At 51.0% G+C, this 17,872-nt stretch overlaps 1 long non-coding RNA gene across 1 annotated transcript in view; it reads right to left on the reverse strand.

The window, feature by feature from the left end:
• Positions 1 to 7,020: 7,020 nt before the first annotated feature.
• The window catches only part of LOC143259236 (uncharacterized), a 131,787-nt gene continuing 120,935 nt past the window's right edge, over positions 7,021 to 17,872 (reverse strand). The window contains exon 4 of the long non-coding RNA XR_013033057.1: positions 7,021 to 7,587. This is a non-coding gene — a long non-coding RNA (uncharacterized LOC143259236). The remainder of the gene's footprint in view (positions 7,588 to 17,872) is intronic.

The following is a 17,872-nucleotide window of genomic DNA, read 5'->3' on the forward strand; positions in this document are numbered from 1 at the left end:
AACGGGACATATATCCCGCTCGCGGAGGGGTGAGCGAGTGTGCGGCTCGGCGAGGGGTGCGGCGCGGCGCGGCGCGGCTCCGAGAGCCGACTCGAGGCGAGGCGAGGCGAGGCGAGGCGTGGGTGGCGCGCTCGGGCGAAGCGAAGGTGGATGTGCCGCACCGTAAACGAAACGATGCCGTTGACGACATTTGGAACAGATAATGGCGCGAATGTGCCGCGGGGGTGAACGAACCGAGGGTCGGACTGGGTTCAGTTGGGTCGGCTCGACGCTGGGTTGGGTTGGGTTGGGTTGGCTTGGCTTGGCTTGGCTTGGTATCACATCAGCTATCGATCTTATAACGCCGCGTGGCCCCCGTTGTCTCTTCGCTCGCTCTCTTTCTTCCTTCTCTGGGTCGGCTCTCCGTTTTTCCGTCTCGTCGTTCCTTCGTCCGCGCCGGGCGACCCTTCCATCGACTTTGCCCCTTCTTCTCTTTGCCGTCTACGTTCGTTCCCTTCGCCCACGTCCTTTCTCTCTCTCTCTCTCTCTCTCTCTCTCTCTCTCTTCCTCTCTCTCTCTCTCTTTCTCGCCTTGTCACCGGCATCGACTACCGGAAAAACGAGTTCACGGTCTCGCGAAACTAATTATATCCGGGGAGGGACGCTTTCGGACGGACCACACGCGCGCGGATCCGTCGGAAAGGGAACTTTGTGGATTTTGAAGGTGTACCGCGTGAAGCGTTCAAAGCAATCTTCCCTTTTCTCCGGCACGATGTTGTACGAGTTTTCTTTTCCCTTAGTCTCTCCCCATCTCACTCTCTCTCTCTCTCTCTCTCTCTCTCTCTCTCTCTCTCTGTTTCCGTTCCCAGCTGTCTCATTCTCTCCCTCTCCAGCAGTTTCCAGTCGCCGGTGAATCTCCGCTCTCTCGCCGACTTCGCTTCGCTCTTACTTTCGATTCGCGACCCGTTCCTTCGTGCTTCCGTGCACTCATTTGCGCCATGTTAATCGTCTCCGGCGCTCCTCTCGCGCTTCTTCTTGCTTCGACTGTTCTCTCGTCGGTTCGGTCGCGTCGCGCGGCGCAATCCGTCCCCGCCGCCCTCCACTTATCTTCCGGCTGCACCCTACACGCGCGCGTACCGGCCGCGGGGACGCGAGTTAACGCGCGTCGCGCGCCTGCACGGGCCCGGAGACGTTAATTTTCCGGGAAATTATTTCCCTGCGAGAAAAGCGGAGCCACGTTCGCGCGGCGCCGCGTCGACGGAGCCGTGGGCTGCGATTGCGCGGCTAAAGGGCGAGCCCTCGATTCAAACCGAGCGTCGATCGCGTCTTCTTTCGCGGCGCGTTTTCTCGATCCCGTGGAAATTTCTGTGACAAAACGCGCCGCGACCGGACAGGTGTCCTCGGGCTGGACGAGCGTTGCCGCGCGCGGCGGCGTCGACGGCGGCGGCTGCCTTGTTCCAAAAAACGAGAACCGATCCACAGGTACATCGCGCGCGGGGACTTCATTGAACGTGGAAACTCTCGCCTCGAACAAAACCGATCGGTGTCGGAGAGCGTGGGAAGGAGAGGAGGAAAAACGGAGAAAGAGAGACGGTCGTCGGTGGATAGAGCGCGGCGGCGGCGCGCGGCGTGTGGAAGCCGGAAGTCGGTTTCTCGGTGGACAGCTTCGACTCCGCTTGAAACGGGAGCGGAGGGAGCCCGACGATGGCGCGGGACGGGGGGCCGCGGGGGATCGCGCGCGTCGGAGACGCGCCGATCAGAGCTGTCAGGTTATTGTCTCGGCTTTTAATGGAACATCACGCGCCGCGGAATACCGCGGCGCTGAACTGAATTAAATGTCGGCGCGGTTTGAATCGAGGACCTCGGCACACCGTCGTAGTCGTAGTCGTAGTCGTGGTCGTCGTCGTCGTGGAGGTAGGCCATTGGGTAGGTGGTACTTCAATTCCGGGAGCAGAGCAGTTGACAGAGAAAGAGAGGAACGGAAAGAGAGGAGCGGGCCAGACAGAGAGACGGAGAGTCGGAGGGACGGAGAGACAGACAGAGAGAGAGAGAGAGAGAGAGAGAGAGAGAAAGAGAGAGGGAGAAATAGCGGGGAGGGAGGGAAAGAGAGAAGGTCGGAAATGGGGTAGACGAAAAGAGAGAAGAAGGAAAGGCGTTCGGAGGAAAGCGAGAAACGGGGACAAGAAAGTCTCGGGAAGCGCGAGAAGGAGAACGGGGCGAGGGTTGGAGGGAGAAACGGCGGTGAATAATTGAGGAGCGAGCAATTTAGGGATGGCGAGGCTCCCTATTAGCGTCAACCCTACCCAAACGGACGATCCTCGCCCTCCCGCCCCGGCGCGCGGAGCCCTGTCACCGAAAACGGCCGGGATTTCCGTGGCGACGAGGTGCCAGGAATAATTAAAACCCGTTACACCGTTAATCGCGTTAAGAGAGCCTTTGCTTAATTAACTCGTCTCCTCTATTCGGCCGCTGCTCCAGGAAACGGGGAAGAGTGGATGACTGGCTCCGGCTCTCGGTTCATCCAGCCTCGGCTACCGCCGAACAAAGTGTAGTTACGCGCGGATGCCAGATCTCCGGCCGCGATCTTTCATCGCCGAGGCGACGATACGGAGCGTCGCGCTCCCGCCCGCGTTCCGTCGCGTCTCCGCGCCGCGTCGCGCCGCGCCTCGCCTCGCGACTCCTCGCCGCGACTCGACTGCGACTCGCCTCGCCCCGCTTCTCCTCGCGACGGGTTCGTTTTTTAATCTGTGCCATGCCGGGGCGAGAGCCACCCTCCTCGTCGACCTCGTTGCGCCCAGCCGAGAGTCGCGAGAGCTCCGCTATCGCGCGGAACATCAGGCGGAACGGAATTGCCGCCGCTGGAAAAACGTCTCGTCCCCTCGAGAGAGGACCCGGAAGATCCATCGACGTAGCCAGGACGAACCGCGCGATCGGTATCCGCGTCCGCGCCGCGGCAAGATGCAACGCGGAATCGCGTTACGGCTTCCATATCCCATTGAAAGGGAAGCGCAAATTCCATTTGCCTGTTCCGCGCCGCGAATAAAGACGCGCGAGCCGGCGAATATATCGGCGAGCGCCGCTCCTCCGGGACATTCGCTGGGCCGCGGCGACGGGCCAAACGACGAATCTAGCCGACACGGAGAGAGATCATGCTTACGAAGGAAGCAGCGTGCGACTGTCCGTAGCTCGCGGTTGTGCCGCTCCGCGATCGCGGATTCTTTAATATTCGAATTCCGGGCAATTTGAATGGCAAGCAGAAATTTGTAAGCTTGTGCAATCGTTCGAATTGTGTGCAAATAAGAGAGATCTATTTTTGTTCCCATGTTCGCTCGTTCGCCCGTTGATGGAAGACCGTGGTTATAGTCTGGTCTACTTGTGTCGAGGCTATGCTACGTAGAACGTATTGTATTGTGTAGCTTTATTCTCCCACTCGCGGACTTCGCAGATACATCGAACGAAATTCTGCAAAAATAAACAGAGCCAGTTCTAACAAGATTCCGAGAACAAAGTCGAAAAAGGTGCTATGGATAAACGCGAAGCGCGGTAGAAAATGCGCGAAGGGTTAAAATTACCCGCCTTCGAACCACGCTTACCTCGAGGGTGAACCCGGAAGGTTAAAAAAATGTTCCTTAGTTAAACGATATTTCGTAAATATCTACACAGGAATCTAGGAGTTTAGAAAACCTGATAAATCTGTAAATGTCTGGCATTTTCGATGCTATTGAAAATGGGTACTTTGTATGTTTTACGGCCTTGTCCGTTTTTCAGGTAAGACGGCCCTTGCGGCCCATCTGCAGGGCACGCGAGCGCTAAACGCGCGTCGACTCGAGTCGAGCAAATTTTGACTCGAAAGTCCGTTACACGCGGTGCGAGAGCGGATTGGTTATTTATGACCACTAAGGATTTCCCGACCCACAGTTTGCGTGTTTTCCGCGGTTTTCTAGTCAGTCGTCTGTGAGCAGCTTACGAGTACACTCGTTGTCTCTAAGCTCTTACGAGCAAGCCTATATATTAGATCTTGTGTTTCCGTTTGTTCAATAAATATACTTTTACCTAAAACTCTGCCTTTAATCCTTAGAGCTCTATAGACGCTTATATGCGTTTGGCGAAAGTCATCCGTGTAGCCTAAGGCCGCATTTATTTGTTTTCTCTAAGTCATCGGCCTGGACTAAGGGCGCATATATGCGTTTGTCGATTTTTTCAATCAATATGCAGTTATTTTCGTGTAAAATTAATACAGGGGCACTCGTTAGTAATTTGCCTTCCTTATAGGTAGCGGTTGGGCAATATTAGGGTCATAAAAATCCCCGGGAATTTCCGAAACAGAAATCCCATTTTATATGTCCCACTCTCTAACCAATTAGATTTCAAAATAATTACCTGCACTGTCACCTTTTCGCGACTCAAAGCACTCAAAACGACTCAGTCAGCAGTATCGTTTTATGAATGTAAGAACCTCACGGTCTCGCTCGCGTCAACAACGATAGTGCGGAATATAACTTGTTTGATTATTTTTTTTTTTATTCGTGACACCCTACAAAATGTCAAATCTTGAGGAATATTTCACAAGGGACGACAGTGAAATAGAATATAATGAATCACTATCATCAGACATTGAATCAGAAGATTAATTATTTAACCTTCTGCAAAAGAATCACTATAATTTATTACTGTTTGCGCCTTGAATAGTCACTTCGGTGTGGCAAAAAAGTATTCCGCCCACAGCGATGGTCAGCGATAGCCGCGCTCCGTCCCTACGAACCGTTTCGGCCAGGAGTATTCAGAGCTCAAAAGGTTAATTATTTGCAAGCAAATAATCAACAAAATCTACGTGCAACTGATAAGACTCCGTAAATAAGAAGAAGCGATTAACACGTTCCGTGCCACGTGTACCATCGATGGTACACGCTTGCGTGTTTACTTAGTGAACTGAACAAATTGTTTACAAGAAATTTAGAACCGAAGAATCAATTTCCACCGCAAGAATGGGCGTTGATAAGTTTTTGTTACGTTGTTATGTGTACGAGAATTAATAATTGCACGTAATACATCAAGTTTTAGTAAAATATCAAAGTGTGAAGATTCGAGTAAAAAAAGCTCGGCACGGAACGTGTTAAGCCTCGATTTCTTACCGGCTAGATTTCGATAGGTTTGGCCCACTGTGCGAGCGAGCGAGCGAGCGAGCGAAGCGTGCCTATCTCCGTCGTCGTCTGCTTTTCCGTGTCTGCCCGACGAAGGGACAACCGAGCGGAAAAAGGTCCAGGGACGTCGGTCGCACCGCCAAGGGTAAGGTCGGGAGGAAATTACCCCTTGCTCGCGATCGCCTCTTCGTCGTCGCGCGGTCTTCCCCGCAGAGTTCTCGCTTCTGCATTCTACTCGGCGTCGTTCAACCGTTTGTTAATTTCACCGACGCGATCTAGAGAGCTCTTTTGCGCCAACCGTTGCAAAGCGCACGCAGCGTCCACGTTAATAAATAGACCGCGCATTTGATGCATTTCTGTGCGAAAATTGCTGGGTGAAATACAAACCTATTAACCCTAGAAAGATAACCATATGACAACGTACGTAAAAGATAACCATACGCTTCAGAGGCGCATGCTTTTCTAAGGCGTCAATTTTATACTAACAATGGATATTTATTTAAGTTAATCTAGTCATTTTAAAGGTTTGGCATTATTGTAAAAATAAAATGCATTTGTATTATATTTTTTTATATTTTAAGTAATTTTAAACTTAAATCACTAGACCTCTATGAAAAATTAACAAAAATCAACAGTCTTCGCAGGCGCCTCTGCGACGTAGGTTATCTTTCTCGGGTTAATATTGTTGCGAATTACTCCATTTCTCTCGCGTCGCGGTATTTTATTTGCAATAAAGAATATTAACCCCTTGCCGTGCCATTTAGCTCGACGAAACTCGGGCCCAAGTGTTACGCGTCAACGCGTGGTAAACCGATCAGACTGATGCGCGAGAAAGGTCACAATACGAGCCGAAATGTAAATGCCTCTGATATAGACACTTTTGCACGACCTCGGCTCGTGATGTTTACGTTTGGCCCGACGATCTTTTCACGAGCCTGGCTCGTCATATTCATGTTTGGGCCAAAATTTTCATCACGAGTCAGGCTCGTTAAAGCACGGCAAGGGGTTAACTATAACACAACTCGATACAATTATATCTTAGATCTTTCAGAAGTGGGATGTTGCTCGTTCGACGGTTCGATCTCGACTCTTCGATTGTCCGTTGGTAACACACTTCCGTGGCAACCCCTATCTTCTATTATTCTTTAAGGAGTTGTTCGCAACAGGGCAGTTTCACATTACAGCGACTTGATTTGGACAAGTCGCCGTAACACAATATAATAATAAACCTATTAACCCCTTGGGTATATTCGACGACCGAGACTCGTCGTGCGTTTGTTTCGCCTAAGTTGCGGATAACGAGTCTAATTCGTTGTTCAAACTTCTAATTGCTATATACAGAGTGTCCCAAAAATGTCTCGTAATTCGAGGATGGGAGGTTCCTGAGGTAATTTGAAGTAAGTTTGTCCTTGGCGAAAATGCAATCCGCGGCTTTGTTTACGAGTTATTAACGAAAAAGAGTGACCAATGAGAGGCGAGATATGCTGGCGCAAGGCGGCCGAGTCAATGAGCGGAACTGGGCGAGCTCGCCTCTCATTGGTCAGTGTTTTTCGTTAATAATTCGTAAACGAAGCCACGGCTTGCATTTTCGCTAAGGAAAAAGTTACTTCAAACGATCCCAGGAACCTCTCATTTCCGTACTGCGAGATATTTTTGGGACACCCTGTATATACTCACTTATATCTATTATCTATTATATCCTCACGGATGAAGAAGGAAATTCGATCATTTATAATATATATATATTCTATATATATTCTATAGATGTATATTATAATATATATATATATATATATATATATATATATATATATATATATATATATATATATATATATATATATATATATATATTCTATATATGTATATTATAATATATATATATATAGAATATCGCTCAAATAAATGAATTTTTACGCAAAATCTGCTGCCTTTACATTATACTATTCCGCGCACCGGCAAATTAACCCTTTACACTCGAAGCCATTTTAACCGTAAATCTAAATTAATTTTTCTGACTTATGATATTTCCATTTTATATGACAAAGTGCATTTTGTGCATATGAAATTGAGTCTTGTGACTCGTACAACAGTTAGACTTTTAACAACTTTTTACATCTAAACTTTGACAATATAAAAATTATCTTGGAACGTGATGTAACAATTTTAGTGGTGCCTCAGAGTCACCACTCGAGTGCAAAGGGTTAAATCTGTTCCAGACGCAAGAATTTGTTCAAACGAATCTGTATCCAAGCGGTTGAAACTTCTCAATTTCCGCTTCCTACGGTCAACATCGAAACGTTTTATTTCGCACGATGATCCGCGGTCCAGTGACAACCGTTTACAACAAAGTTAGTTTCTTCAAATCGTTCTACTTTACGCAATCGTGGATTTCGTGTCTCTCCCTTCAAACTTCCGCGTGATCACGAAGAAAGTAATCCTGCAGGATCGGTGGGATCGCAGCGGTCCTGTAACACCATTTATGTAACTATTATTTCAAAAGAAAAAGAAAACAACCAAACGAGGAGATAAAAAAAATCACCGATCCGAACGTTTGGTTTCTTCTTCTTTCCAAACTTTCGTTCCGCGATTTCCGACATCGCGGTAACGTTTATACGAGAAGTCATTGGGCGAAGTTCTTTGGTCAAGCGTGTGCTGCGATAGAAATCGTAGGAAGTTTAAATAAATCCAATTCCGTCATTGTTACGAAACGATGTGCACGCATACGTTAGCCCCGTTAAAGGCTCGGTAATTCTAGCAGAGCTACGACGCCGCGAATCGAACGAGAACGCTCGGACATATCCGCAGACCCTATCGGTCTTAAACTAAACATCCGATCGGGAGCCACGAAGCTGCTTTATCTTAACCCTTTCAGTGCCGGGCGAAAAAGAGGTGCTTATGCGAAGATAACTGGCCGAATTTTACGATTTTACTAGGATTCGGAGAAAGGCTGATAAAAACCAAACGAAAAGCAATATTTGCATAATTCAAAAAGCAGTGTATTAAGGACAAAATAGAGAATAAAACAGTGACGCTAATTTTTCTCTCGTAGTGAAATTAGACTATTGATAACGTATTTATTTATTTATAACACTGCAAGGTGTGCGGTCCGAAATATCGGCTCTGGCACTTTTCGCCAGTGCAGCGAGGGCCGATATATCGGCCTTCGACGCTAAAAGAGTTAAGAATGCAAGGAAGAGATATGATAAAGATAATTATTGTACACCGGTCGGATAAAAGGAAAGAGGAGCAGGATCGGCAGGACCGACCGAAGCGAGCGAGCTGGCGCAACATTCGTGTCACCGCGAGAGGCGTATTTTTTCGAGGAGCCACTCGAGAGAGGCGCATCTCGATCGTGGAAGCGTGCTGCAGGCCGGCCACCGGAAGTTGTCGCGCTGTCCATCGCTTGCCACCGGGGATACGATCGAGAGAGAGTGAAAGAGAGAGAGAGAGAGAGAGAGAGTCCGATAGAAGAGAAAGAGAAAGAGAGAAGGAGAGAGTAAGAGAGAAAGAGAGTTCGATAGAAGAGAGAAAGAGAGAAAGAGAGAGTAAGAGAGAGAGAGAGAGTGTCCGATAGAAGAGAAAGAGAGAAGGAGAGAGTAAGAGAGAGAGAGATAGTTCGATAGAAGAGAAAGAGAGAATAAGAGAGAGAGAGTCCGATAGAAGAGAAAGAGAGAATAAGAGAGAGAGAGAGAGAGTCCGATAGAAGAGAAAGAGAAAGAGAGAAGGAAAGAGTAAGAGAGAGAGAGTTCGATAGAAAAGAAAGAGAGAAAGAGAGAGCAAGAGAGAGAGAGAGTTCGATAGAAGCGAAAGAGAGAGTAAGAGAGAGGAAGAGAGAGGGTTGCCGATGAAGACGCGCTGGATGAGTGACACATGTGCGAGCGGCGCGGCGGCCGGTGGAAAGAAGGGGATGAACGTCGATGGGAAAAGGGAGAAGGAGATGAGAGGAGAGGAGAGGAAAAGAGAGAGAGAGAGAGAAGAGAGTCATGCGGCGCTTTTAAATATAGACGCGCGCGCGAGCAGGAGCGGGAGCAGAACTCGCACACACTCGGCTCGTCCGCGAGCGTCGTCGTCTCTCTTTCCCCGGCTCGGCTCGGCGCGAGAGTGCACGCGCGATCTACACAGAGAAACTGCGGATCGTGTGCAGCGTGTGCAGCCTGTGCTGCCTGTGCGGCGTGTACGCACGCAACAGCGTGTTATCAAAGGATTGGAAGGCAGCCGAAGCGGCTCTGCATGAAATTTTGCGTGCATTATAAATGCGCGCAGCCTTGCCGCTGCGTGCGAGAGCGAGAGAAAGAAAGAGGCCCGTCGCTCCGACCGGAGGGAGGAGAGGACAGCAGAGGAGAGGAGAGATCGAAAGAGAGAGAGAGAGAGAGAGAGGGTGAGGAATCGAGAGACAGGTGAGCGATGGCGAGAGGAGGAGAGAGAGAGAGAGAGAAAGAGAGACGCGCGGCGCGCACCTCGCGTACAGAGCCCTGACCAAGCCGGGTTAGGTTGGGCCTGAAACGTTGGTTGGACGCGACTCTAACCTACCGTAACGCTATAAAAATAACGGCTACCCGCGTCCTTGTTCCGCGTGCGGCTCTCTCTCTCTCTCTCTTCCTCTTTCTCTCTCCTTCCTGCTGGATGATCCTGCTTCCTCGTCGCACGACCGACGATCTTCCATTGGCGGCGTTATTCTGTTACGCACGATGCGGCTGCGGCCGGCAGGGACCATCATCATCGAACGAACGGAGGACACCGTCGGGGGACTGCGCGGGGGCACGCGGACACGGGGAACGAGAGAGAAAGGAAGAGGAGAAAGAAAGAGCCCACGGGGGGACCGAAAGAAAGAGGGGGCCCCGATCGAATCGGCCGAAGCGACGCGATGCGACGCGCGACAACCGACGACGGAGCAGCGGAGCAAGAAAGAAGAGGCGACCCCGAACACAAGAAGGTGATACGCGTATGACGCGCGCGTACTCGCGCGAGTATGCGTGCGGCGTGCGGAGCATGTGTTATACGAGAGAAGGCCCTCTTTGCTCTGCGTTTTGCGTTCCGCGCTCTGCGCTCCGCGCGCAGCCCGTGCAAAAATTACGCCTCGCGCGAGCCCCGCCGCACGGTCGCCGAGCCGGGCATTCAATTCTCTTCGTTTCGAGTTTTCGAGCGAGCCCGCCGCACCGGAAGCCCACAGATTCCAGCTCTCGTCTGCCCGTTTCGACCGGGTACCTGCGCCGTTCGGTTTCAGCATTGTTCGCCAGTGTTGCTACGTCCAGAGTGCGTTTCCAGTGCTCCTCCTGGCGGAGGGGACAACGAAGTGGCTAGCATCGGTACCCCTCCGCCGCGAAAAACGCTGAAATCGCACTCGGGCCTGTTTGGTCGTGTAATAAGTCCGCTCGCGTTTCGGACTTGTGATACAATTTTTAATCTACCTTGTCTTAAAGCAGACACTTTCAGCTTTTATTCGAGGTAAGTCGCATAGAAATTGCTCTATGGGAACGAATCTTGAAATCCATCCGAACTTCTCCCTTTTACATCTTGTAAACCCACGATATTAGCGGTCGACTTCTTTCAATTTTTCAATATGATCTCGTCATTCTATTGCGATCTAATTTACCCTGTCTCGAAGCAGATACTTCCGGCTTTCGGTTGAGCTAGATTGCATAAAAATAGCTCTATGGGAACGAATCTTAAAATCCATTCAAACTTCTCTCTTTTACATCTTCTAAACCCCGCGATGTCAACGGTCGACTTCTTTCAATTTTTCGAAATGATCTCGTCATTCTATTGCGATATAATTTACCCTGTCTCGAAGCAGACACTTCCGGCTTTCGTTTAAACCAAATTCCATAGAAATAATCCCACGAGAACGTATCTAAAACTTCATCCGAACTATCCCTTGTCTTTCCTTGTCCGCGAACGGACTTATTATACTTAACCTAATAGCAACGCCGTCGTTCACCGTCGGCCACATTTTTTAACAGCCTCCGACACGCGTCGGTCGCGAACGAAATTCTTTTCCCAGCAGGAACGTTTCCTTAGCGTCGCGCTAACTGCAGCCGACTGCAGATGGTTAGGTCCTCGGACCGGGAATGCGACGCAGCTTCCACCCGGAAGTTTCGAGGAACAATGCCAATCCGTGGCGTGGAAGCCTCGAATAGTTGTTGCGTTAGCCCGAGTGCTTCGTTTAAAAACGAACATCGGAAAACGCTCTGTTAATTTAAGTTGGTTGCACAAACGAAGACGCAAGGATGCTGCCTTGACGCAACCTGGCTGAAATTTTGGAATTTTGCGGGCTTAATTCTGGATTTTACCCGCCATTTGATAGTTCATACGACGGCTGGGACTCTGGCTTATCCGTGTTCGTGATTACGAGATAATCGGACGATCAGCCTTCTTCGATGACAATACCGAAGGACGGCGTTTCGCAATTCTGAGCTCAGCGACGAGGGTTCAGAGCCTCCAACGACAGTGCAATGTCGTCCGCAAGTCAGCGTTCTGCTCAAATTTGTAACATTGTCCGAAAGTTTGCGTTTCAACCATCCGCCGACTAGCTATCTTACTTTAGTTACTAGCGCGACTGGCAACGCGAGTCTTTCAAGCCCGGACTCGATTTTTGTATTGTTCCGATTATTTGTATCGTTGAAGCGCTTTATAGTTCTTTAACGCTAGAACGACCGAGCCTTAAACGCGGCTAATGTATATTATTTTATAACAATGCCGAGACTGGATTTATTTAAACTGCGTGTGATTTACATTATAATCTATAGTTCAATAAGGAAAATTCCTTATAAAAATTCCTCCTAGATATATTTGTATAACCAGTCATTTTGACTCGTTTGGTAGTTCTAGCGTTGATGCAAAATTTGTGAAATTTCTGGAACACTTGCAGCAATTTCTACATCAACGTGGCATCGATGGTTAAGTTTTTTTAGGCAGGGGAACCAGGCAGGCCTGCCCTTCCGCTCGGAAGTTATTCAAAGATGAGAATTTCACCTGGGTGCTTAGAGACCCAGGTTGCCAGCGGGGGGTCAACGCACAATGAACCATCGTACGAACAAGGAGAACGAGATCCCTGGTGTAAAGCACGGAGCCTAAATAGAATGACAGGGAAAATGGGACGGTTTCGGTTCGCCCGAAAATCGCCGGGCATATATATATATATATATATATATATATATATATATATATATAAATTGGCATAATTACGAGGAAGTCGAAACGTCCAGTCGTTTACAATCGAATCGCGGCCGTCGACGAGCCCGTTTCTTTTCCGTCGGGCGATCGCCGGCAGGATCATGCCGGGAGATTCGGCCGGCGCATAAATCGGAGCATAAATCGAAGAAGCGAAACGTTCGCGCGATTTCGTCGTGGCACGGCGATCGAGGCTACAGTATCGACGAAGCGAAGCTTTCTCGAACCGGTTGGCACCTGTTCCACGGTGTCTCAGTCGGCCACGGCCTTTCGTTCATAATGGAGAAGAAGAAACCGATCGAGGAGAGCGCGGATCGGCAGTTGGTCCGGGACGAGAGGAGAGAGGAGAGAGAGAGAAGAGAAAGAGAGAAAAGAGAGAGTGAGAGAGTGAGAGAGAGAGTGAGAGAGAGAGAGAGAGAGAGAGAGAGAGGGCTCGACCGAAGCGAGTCGCAGGCTGCGGGGAAGCGAGACGACAGGAAACGCGGCGAAGAAAACGTCCAGCAAAACGTCCTGCTCGACACTTGCGGTATCCCGTGAAGGTCGATCTTTCGAACGAGAAGAGTCGATCGGCGGGCACGGGATACTTATCGGGACGAGTCTCGATAAGCCGGGGCACGTTCGTTAAATATCGATGCTCGAGCGCCGATTCCGGCGTCGCGGCACCGATCGAGATACCGAAATGGCGACCGGCGACGTCGTTCCGGCCTTCAGCGATTTCTCCGACTCGAATTTCGCGCTGTTTCGACCTGGATTAGTCATTTCGACTTTCCTTCGAGATAGCAGCCTCTCTGCCTTCGACTGCGTTATTTTCTTCGACTCGTCACAGGCGATCGTTGCCGCCTCGGCTATCTCCGTTCTTCGGGGACGCTATATAGGTTCGTAACTTTAGGTGCTCTTTCCGTTCGAGGCTTTCGGGTTCGAGAGCCGTGCTTTTTTTCGAACGATCCTCGGAGCATCGAGATGCGCCGGATTGGGAGATACGTTCGATCAGCTGTTACGGAACACCGAAAGACAGCAGAGAACAGGATATCCATTTCGACGACGGCTGAAGTCGTAGCTAAGAACAAAAGCATACTTTCCCTGGAAGTATAGGGATTGGGGACAATGGAATCCCCTAACGCCAGACCTACCAAGCTGGTTAAAATGACCGGTTTTAGATTTTGCGTTTTAAAATTGTTGAAATTACAGAGACGCTTCCGTAAGAAATGTTCGAATCGATTCCTGAATCCAAGAACAATAAATTCTCCCTAATCGACGCTCAGATTGTGCACAAAAATGAACAATTTGGGAAGAGCAGATTTTTATACATATTTTTATCGTTTTTACAGTTGTTGACAATCGGTAACTATAATAAAAGAAAAACAAGCCGCGAGCCTCTCGAATAATGGTATCTTCTCTTCCCAATTTATCCATTTTTGTGTACAATCTGAGCGTCGATTAGAGAGAATTCGTTGTAATAAAAATTTTGGTAAATCTATATAAATTCGCTCCTATTATTCTTACAGAGATTCTTCATGCATTCGTCGCTTTTAATGCTTGGTAGAAGTATAATAACATCAATGGGAACACAGGCTACCATCCGAACCCAGCCTGGACCACCTCCCAGTTTCTCGATTCTTCGGAATTCTTCGCAATTAAAAAATCCTTCTTAATCGGCGAACAATGTGCCACCATTCGGCCGCACACCGATGTGTCAGTGTGTCTTCGACCCCCTTGACGAAGCCAGCTGCAATGCTTCCGAAACAATGGGACAATTCTTCCAAAAAGACACGGCCAGCGACCGAACGCACCCTGAACATTGAGAACCTTGCGATGCCGGATGGTAGAAGCCTCGAACATCTCTGTTCGCAGCTTCGATTGCCTCTGAACCGAAGATTGCCACGGAAATCTCGATCCTCCGCGAAGAGACGAAGGTCCTGGCATTCCGAAATCCGCGGCGCGGACGCGGAAGGGTCGCGCGGAGAGAGGGGCTGTCCGGTCGGAGACGCGGAACCGCGAAGGCGAAGATGATCCGCGGAGTTTGTTCGCCGGCGATCCATCCATCCAGGCCGGTGCACGCGGAGGCCGATTGCATTTCCACCCTCGGCATCGAAATATCTCCCCCCGGCCCCTCGAGCAACGGAAGCAGCCGACCCCCTCCAGCCCGTGTCCATGAAAACGTGCACGTGCTCGGTAGCTGGCAGCTAGGACTGGCAGACCTGCTCGCAGCCAGGCCTGCCACAGCAAGGGCACGTACACGCCCCCTACGCGTCGTCTGCATCTGGGGATGGCTGGCAGCCTAAAGGGTAGGTATACGCACTGGGAGTTACGTTGGGGTAGGCCTAGAGTTGGCTTGCGTGGGCGTGGGTGGCTCCACCCCGTCCAGGCTCATCCTTCTGGGGGATGAAAAAATAGAGAGAGACAGAGAGGGCGGCCGAGAGGCGGAGAGAGCGAGCGCGAGAGGAAGCGAGGAAGAGAGAGAGAGAGAGGAGAGAGAGGGAGTGCGAGGTGGAGAGACGCGAGCGAGAACGAGTGACCGGGTTAGAAAACAGGGAGGCAGGGAGAGAGCGAGAGAGCGCGAGAGGAGCTCGTCCGCGAGCGAGAAAGAGGGCCGACGGCGGAAAGAGAGAAAGGAGAGAGAGGGTGAGGGGGAGAGAGAGAGAGAGAGAGAGAGAAGGAGAAAGAGAGAGCGGCAGCGCGCGGCGGGCCGAGGGGGGCCGGAGGGAGTTAACCAGAGAAATAACCCTACCTATACTATCGCCGATCGCGCGTACATACGCATATGCGTGCGGTTTGCTTCTCCGTTTTACCCTCGGCCGAGGCAGAGCCGGCTAACGCGCTTACACACACCGGGCCACCCTCGGCCGAACCGCCCCCTCACCTTTTCTGGAATTTTTCCTTCGCAACGACGCCAGTCATCAACCCTGGCACAGCGGCGAGCCGCGGTCATCCACCCAGCGTTGCCTCGAAACTCGAGACCCGCAGCCGCCGGCCTCGTTCTTTTAATGATGGCCTCTGCCAAGGGGAGGCCGAGCGGAGGCCGAGGGGAGGGCGAGAGGAGAGGCGAGCCGAGCCGAGCCGAGGCGATCCTCGTTGTTGGCAATTAACGGCGCAAAGAGCCTGGAAGACAGCCTCGTCGCCGGAACACCGGAAGCCAATTCAGGCCGGGCAGGTGTCCACGAAAAGCCCTCGATCGAAATTCGAACCGCTTCGTTCTGCTTCGCTCGGCTCCGCTATGCGACGCTCTCCGCGCCCGGTTCCGAGGAAGAAAACGGCGGTGGTTCTCTTCGGGATCCGTCGATGATCGTATCTCGTCCCTCTTCGGGGATTTAAACGCCCGACAGGATTCTAGAATTTTTCGCGAGAAACGCGGCGATGCTCTCTCTCTCTCTCTCTCTCCCACTCTCTCTTAGTCTCCCTCCGCCCCTGTCCCCCCGCGTTTCGCTTCTGCGAGCCTCGCCGGTTCCTCGAAGCAACGGCTGTGCAATTAAGGATAATTTGGTTCGGGTTCTTGGTCACGAGTCTCGGCATTGGCCTTGATGCCGCTGCTGCATTTTGGCCGAAGCCTTTAGCGCCGCTGTGACGTCTCCTCTGGAGAGAAAAAAAGAGAAGCGGCGGCCTCTCCTCCTCGAGAAGATCGCTCGACGACTCGCAGAAGAAGCAGCAGCAGCAGCAGAAGGAGGAACAGAAGAAGAAGAAGGAGGAGGAGAAGAATACGAAGAAAAAGATCGGGAGCGAGTAAATTCAGCGCGGCGTGGGCCGGGCCTCCGGATCGGCCTTGCCTGTACCCTTGGATTTCGGTCGGTGTCCTTGGCACTGATGGCGGCCACTCGGGCTGCGGTATATACCACTTTATTCTCTCTCCATCTCCATCTCCGTCTCCGTCTCCGTCTCCACCCGTGGCGCATTCTCCTTCTCCGGTTATCCTTCTTTCGCCGGCTCCTCTCCGCCTCGCGTCCGTCCCGCTCGCGCCGCCGAGCGGGCCCCTTTCTCTCCTTCCCTCTTTCACCGTGGCTCTTTTATTTATTTATTCTTTTGGGCCGGCGGCGGCCGCTCTTTGTCCCTCGGCGCGCCGGCTGGTTGGTTGGCTGTTCGCTCGGTTGGACGTTGAACGTTGGCTCCTTCGAATACTTCTCTCTGGCCAGGGTATACTGACCTACCACGAGACTGCCGGCGGTGAGTACCTCGGCGGGTAGGTACACACCTCACTTCGGCGGGCCCGCAAACTTCGGGTACAGTCACCGCCAGAGCGTTCGTCGCTCCGCCGAGAGTCTCTCGCCGCTCGCGGAATCCGAGCGACGAACACAAACCGGGAACCCTTTTTCTTCTCTCTTCGGTGAGGTCGCTCTGTCGCGAGGATAGAGAAACCAATTAGACCGGAAATTCGACGTTTCAACGACCCCCGGTCTCGCGAGAATTTCGCGAGGATCTTTCCCCCGCCGATTGCTCCTGCTCCTTCGGAGGACTGGTCGCGATAGATTACGCGTAATCAGGCTCTCGCCGGTTGCGTAACGCGCCGGAGACGACCGGGAATGCCTCGGCTCGACGAGAACTTTGCACCCTCCCCCTTCGCCCCCCCTCGCAATTAAATCGGCGGTAAAGCCGGCGAGGAATCGCGCGAACGGTCCGCGCGAATCGTTCGCGGCGATTCCAGCTGGTATCTGGTCTATCGGCCGCTCCGCGCGGGTAGTTTACGAGCGCGAGTCGCGAGAGAAGTGAGAGTGCGAGACGCGCTCGAGAAAACGCAGAGGGAGGACGCGACACGGCGGAGCAACGAAGGAGCAAGGAAATATCGCTGGAAAGGAGAAGGAAAGAGGCGAGCAGAGAGAGAGAGAGAGAGAGAACCGAGAGAGCGACGGCTGCTGGAGAAGCGGCAGCAGCAACACCAGCAGGCGGCAGCTGCGCTCGCAGAGCCAATAACCTTGTTTCGAATCATCTTACTCGCGTAACGCGACGGAGGACCGAGTAACGCTACAGGAGCACTCAGATCCGTGTCCCGGAGAATCTCCGCGGCACAGTATCCCAGCGGCTTTATCCCCTCTTTCCGGTTTCATTCGATCTTAGATTTTCTTTCGATTTCCTTTCGAGATTCGCGTTGCAACGGATTAATTATGGATTAAATCAGGGGTGTCGAACTCGAAAGCTAACTTGGGGCCAAATAAACAATGCTTAACTTTAGGTGGGCCGCAAAAAAAAAATCAATGTTCATAGAAACAAATATTTTTATTTTGACTAGTACATTGTAATAAACATATATAAAGTTAAATTATTGTTTACGTCCTGATACTTGACACCAAAAATGTTCATCGCGGGCCGCGAGTTTGACATCCCTGGATTAAATGGATTAATCAACTACAGTGATGTCTCTCCAATTGACGCTCAGATTGTCCACAAAAAAATGGACAATTTTGGAAGAGGAGATACGATTGTTCGAGCCTTGTGGCTCTTTTGTTATGGTCGTTCGATTGTCGACAACTATATAAACGAGCTGCAAGGTTCGAACAATCGTAGCTCCTTTTCCCAAATTGTCCAGTTCTGTGCGCAATCTGAGCGTCAGTTAGGGAGACATTACTGTATGCGGATCGTCGCGTGACCTTTTTA

This window comes from Megalopta genalis, chromosome 3 (genome assembly GCF_051020955.1).
Source record: "Megalopta genalis isolate 19385.01 chromosome 3, iyMegGena1_principal, whole genome shotgun sequence".
Lineage (NCBI taxonomy): Eukaryota > Metazoa > Arthropoda > Insecta > Hymenoptera > Halictidae > Megalopta > Megalopta genalis.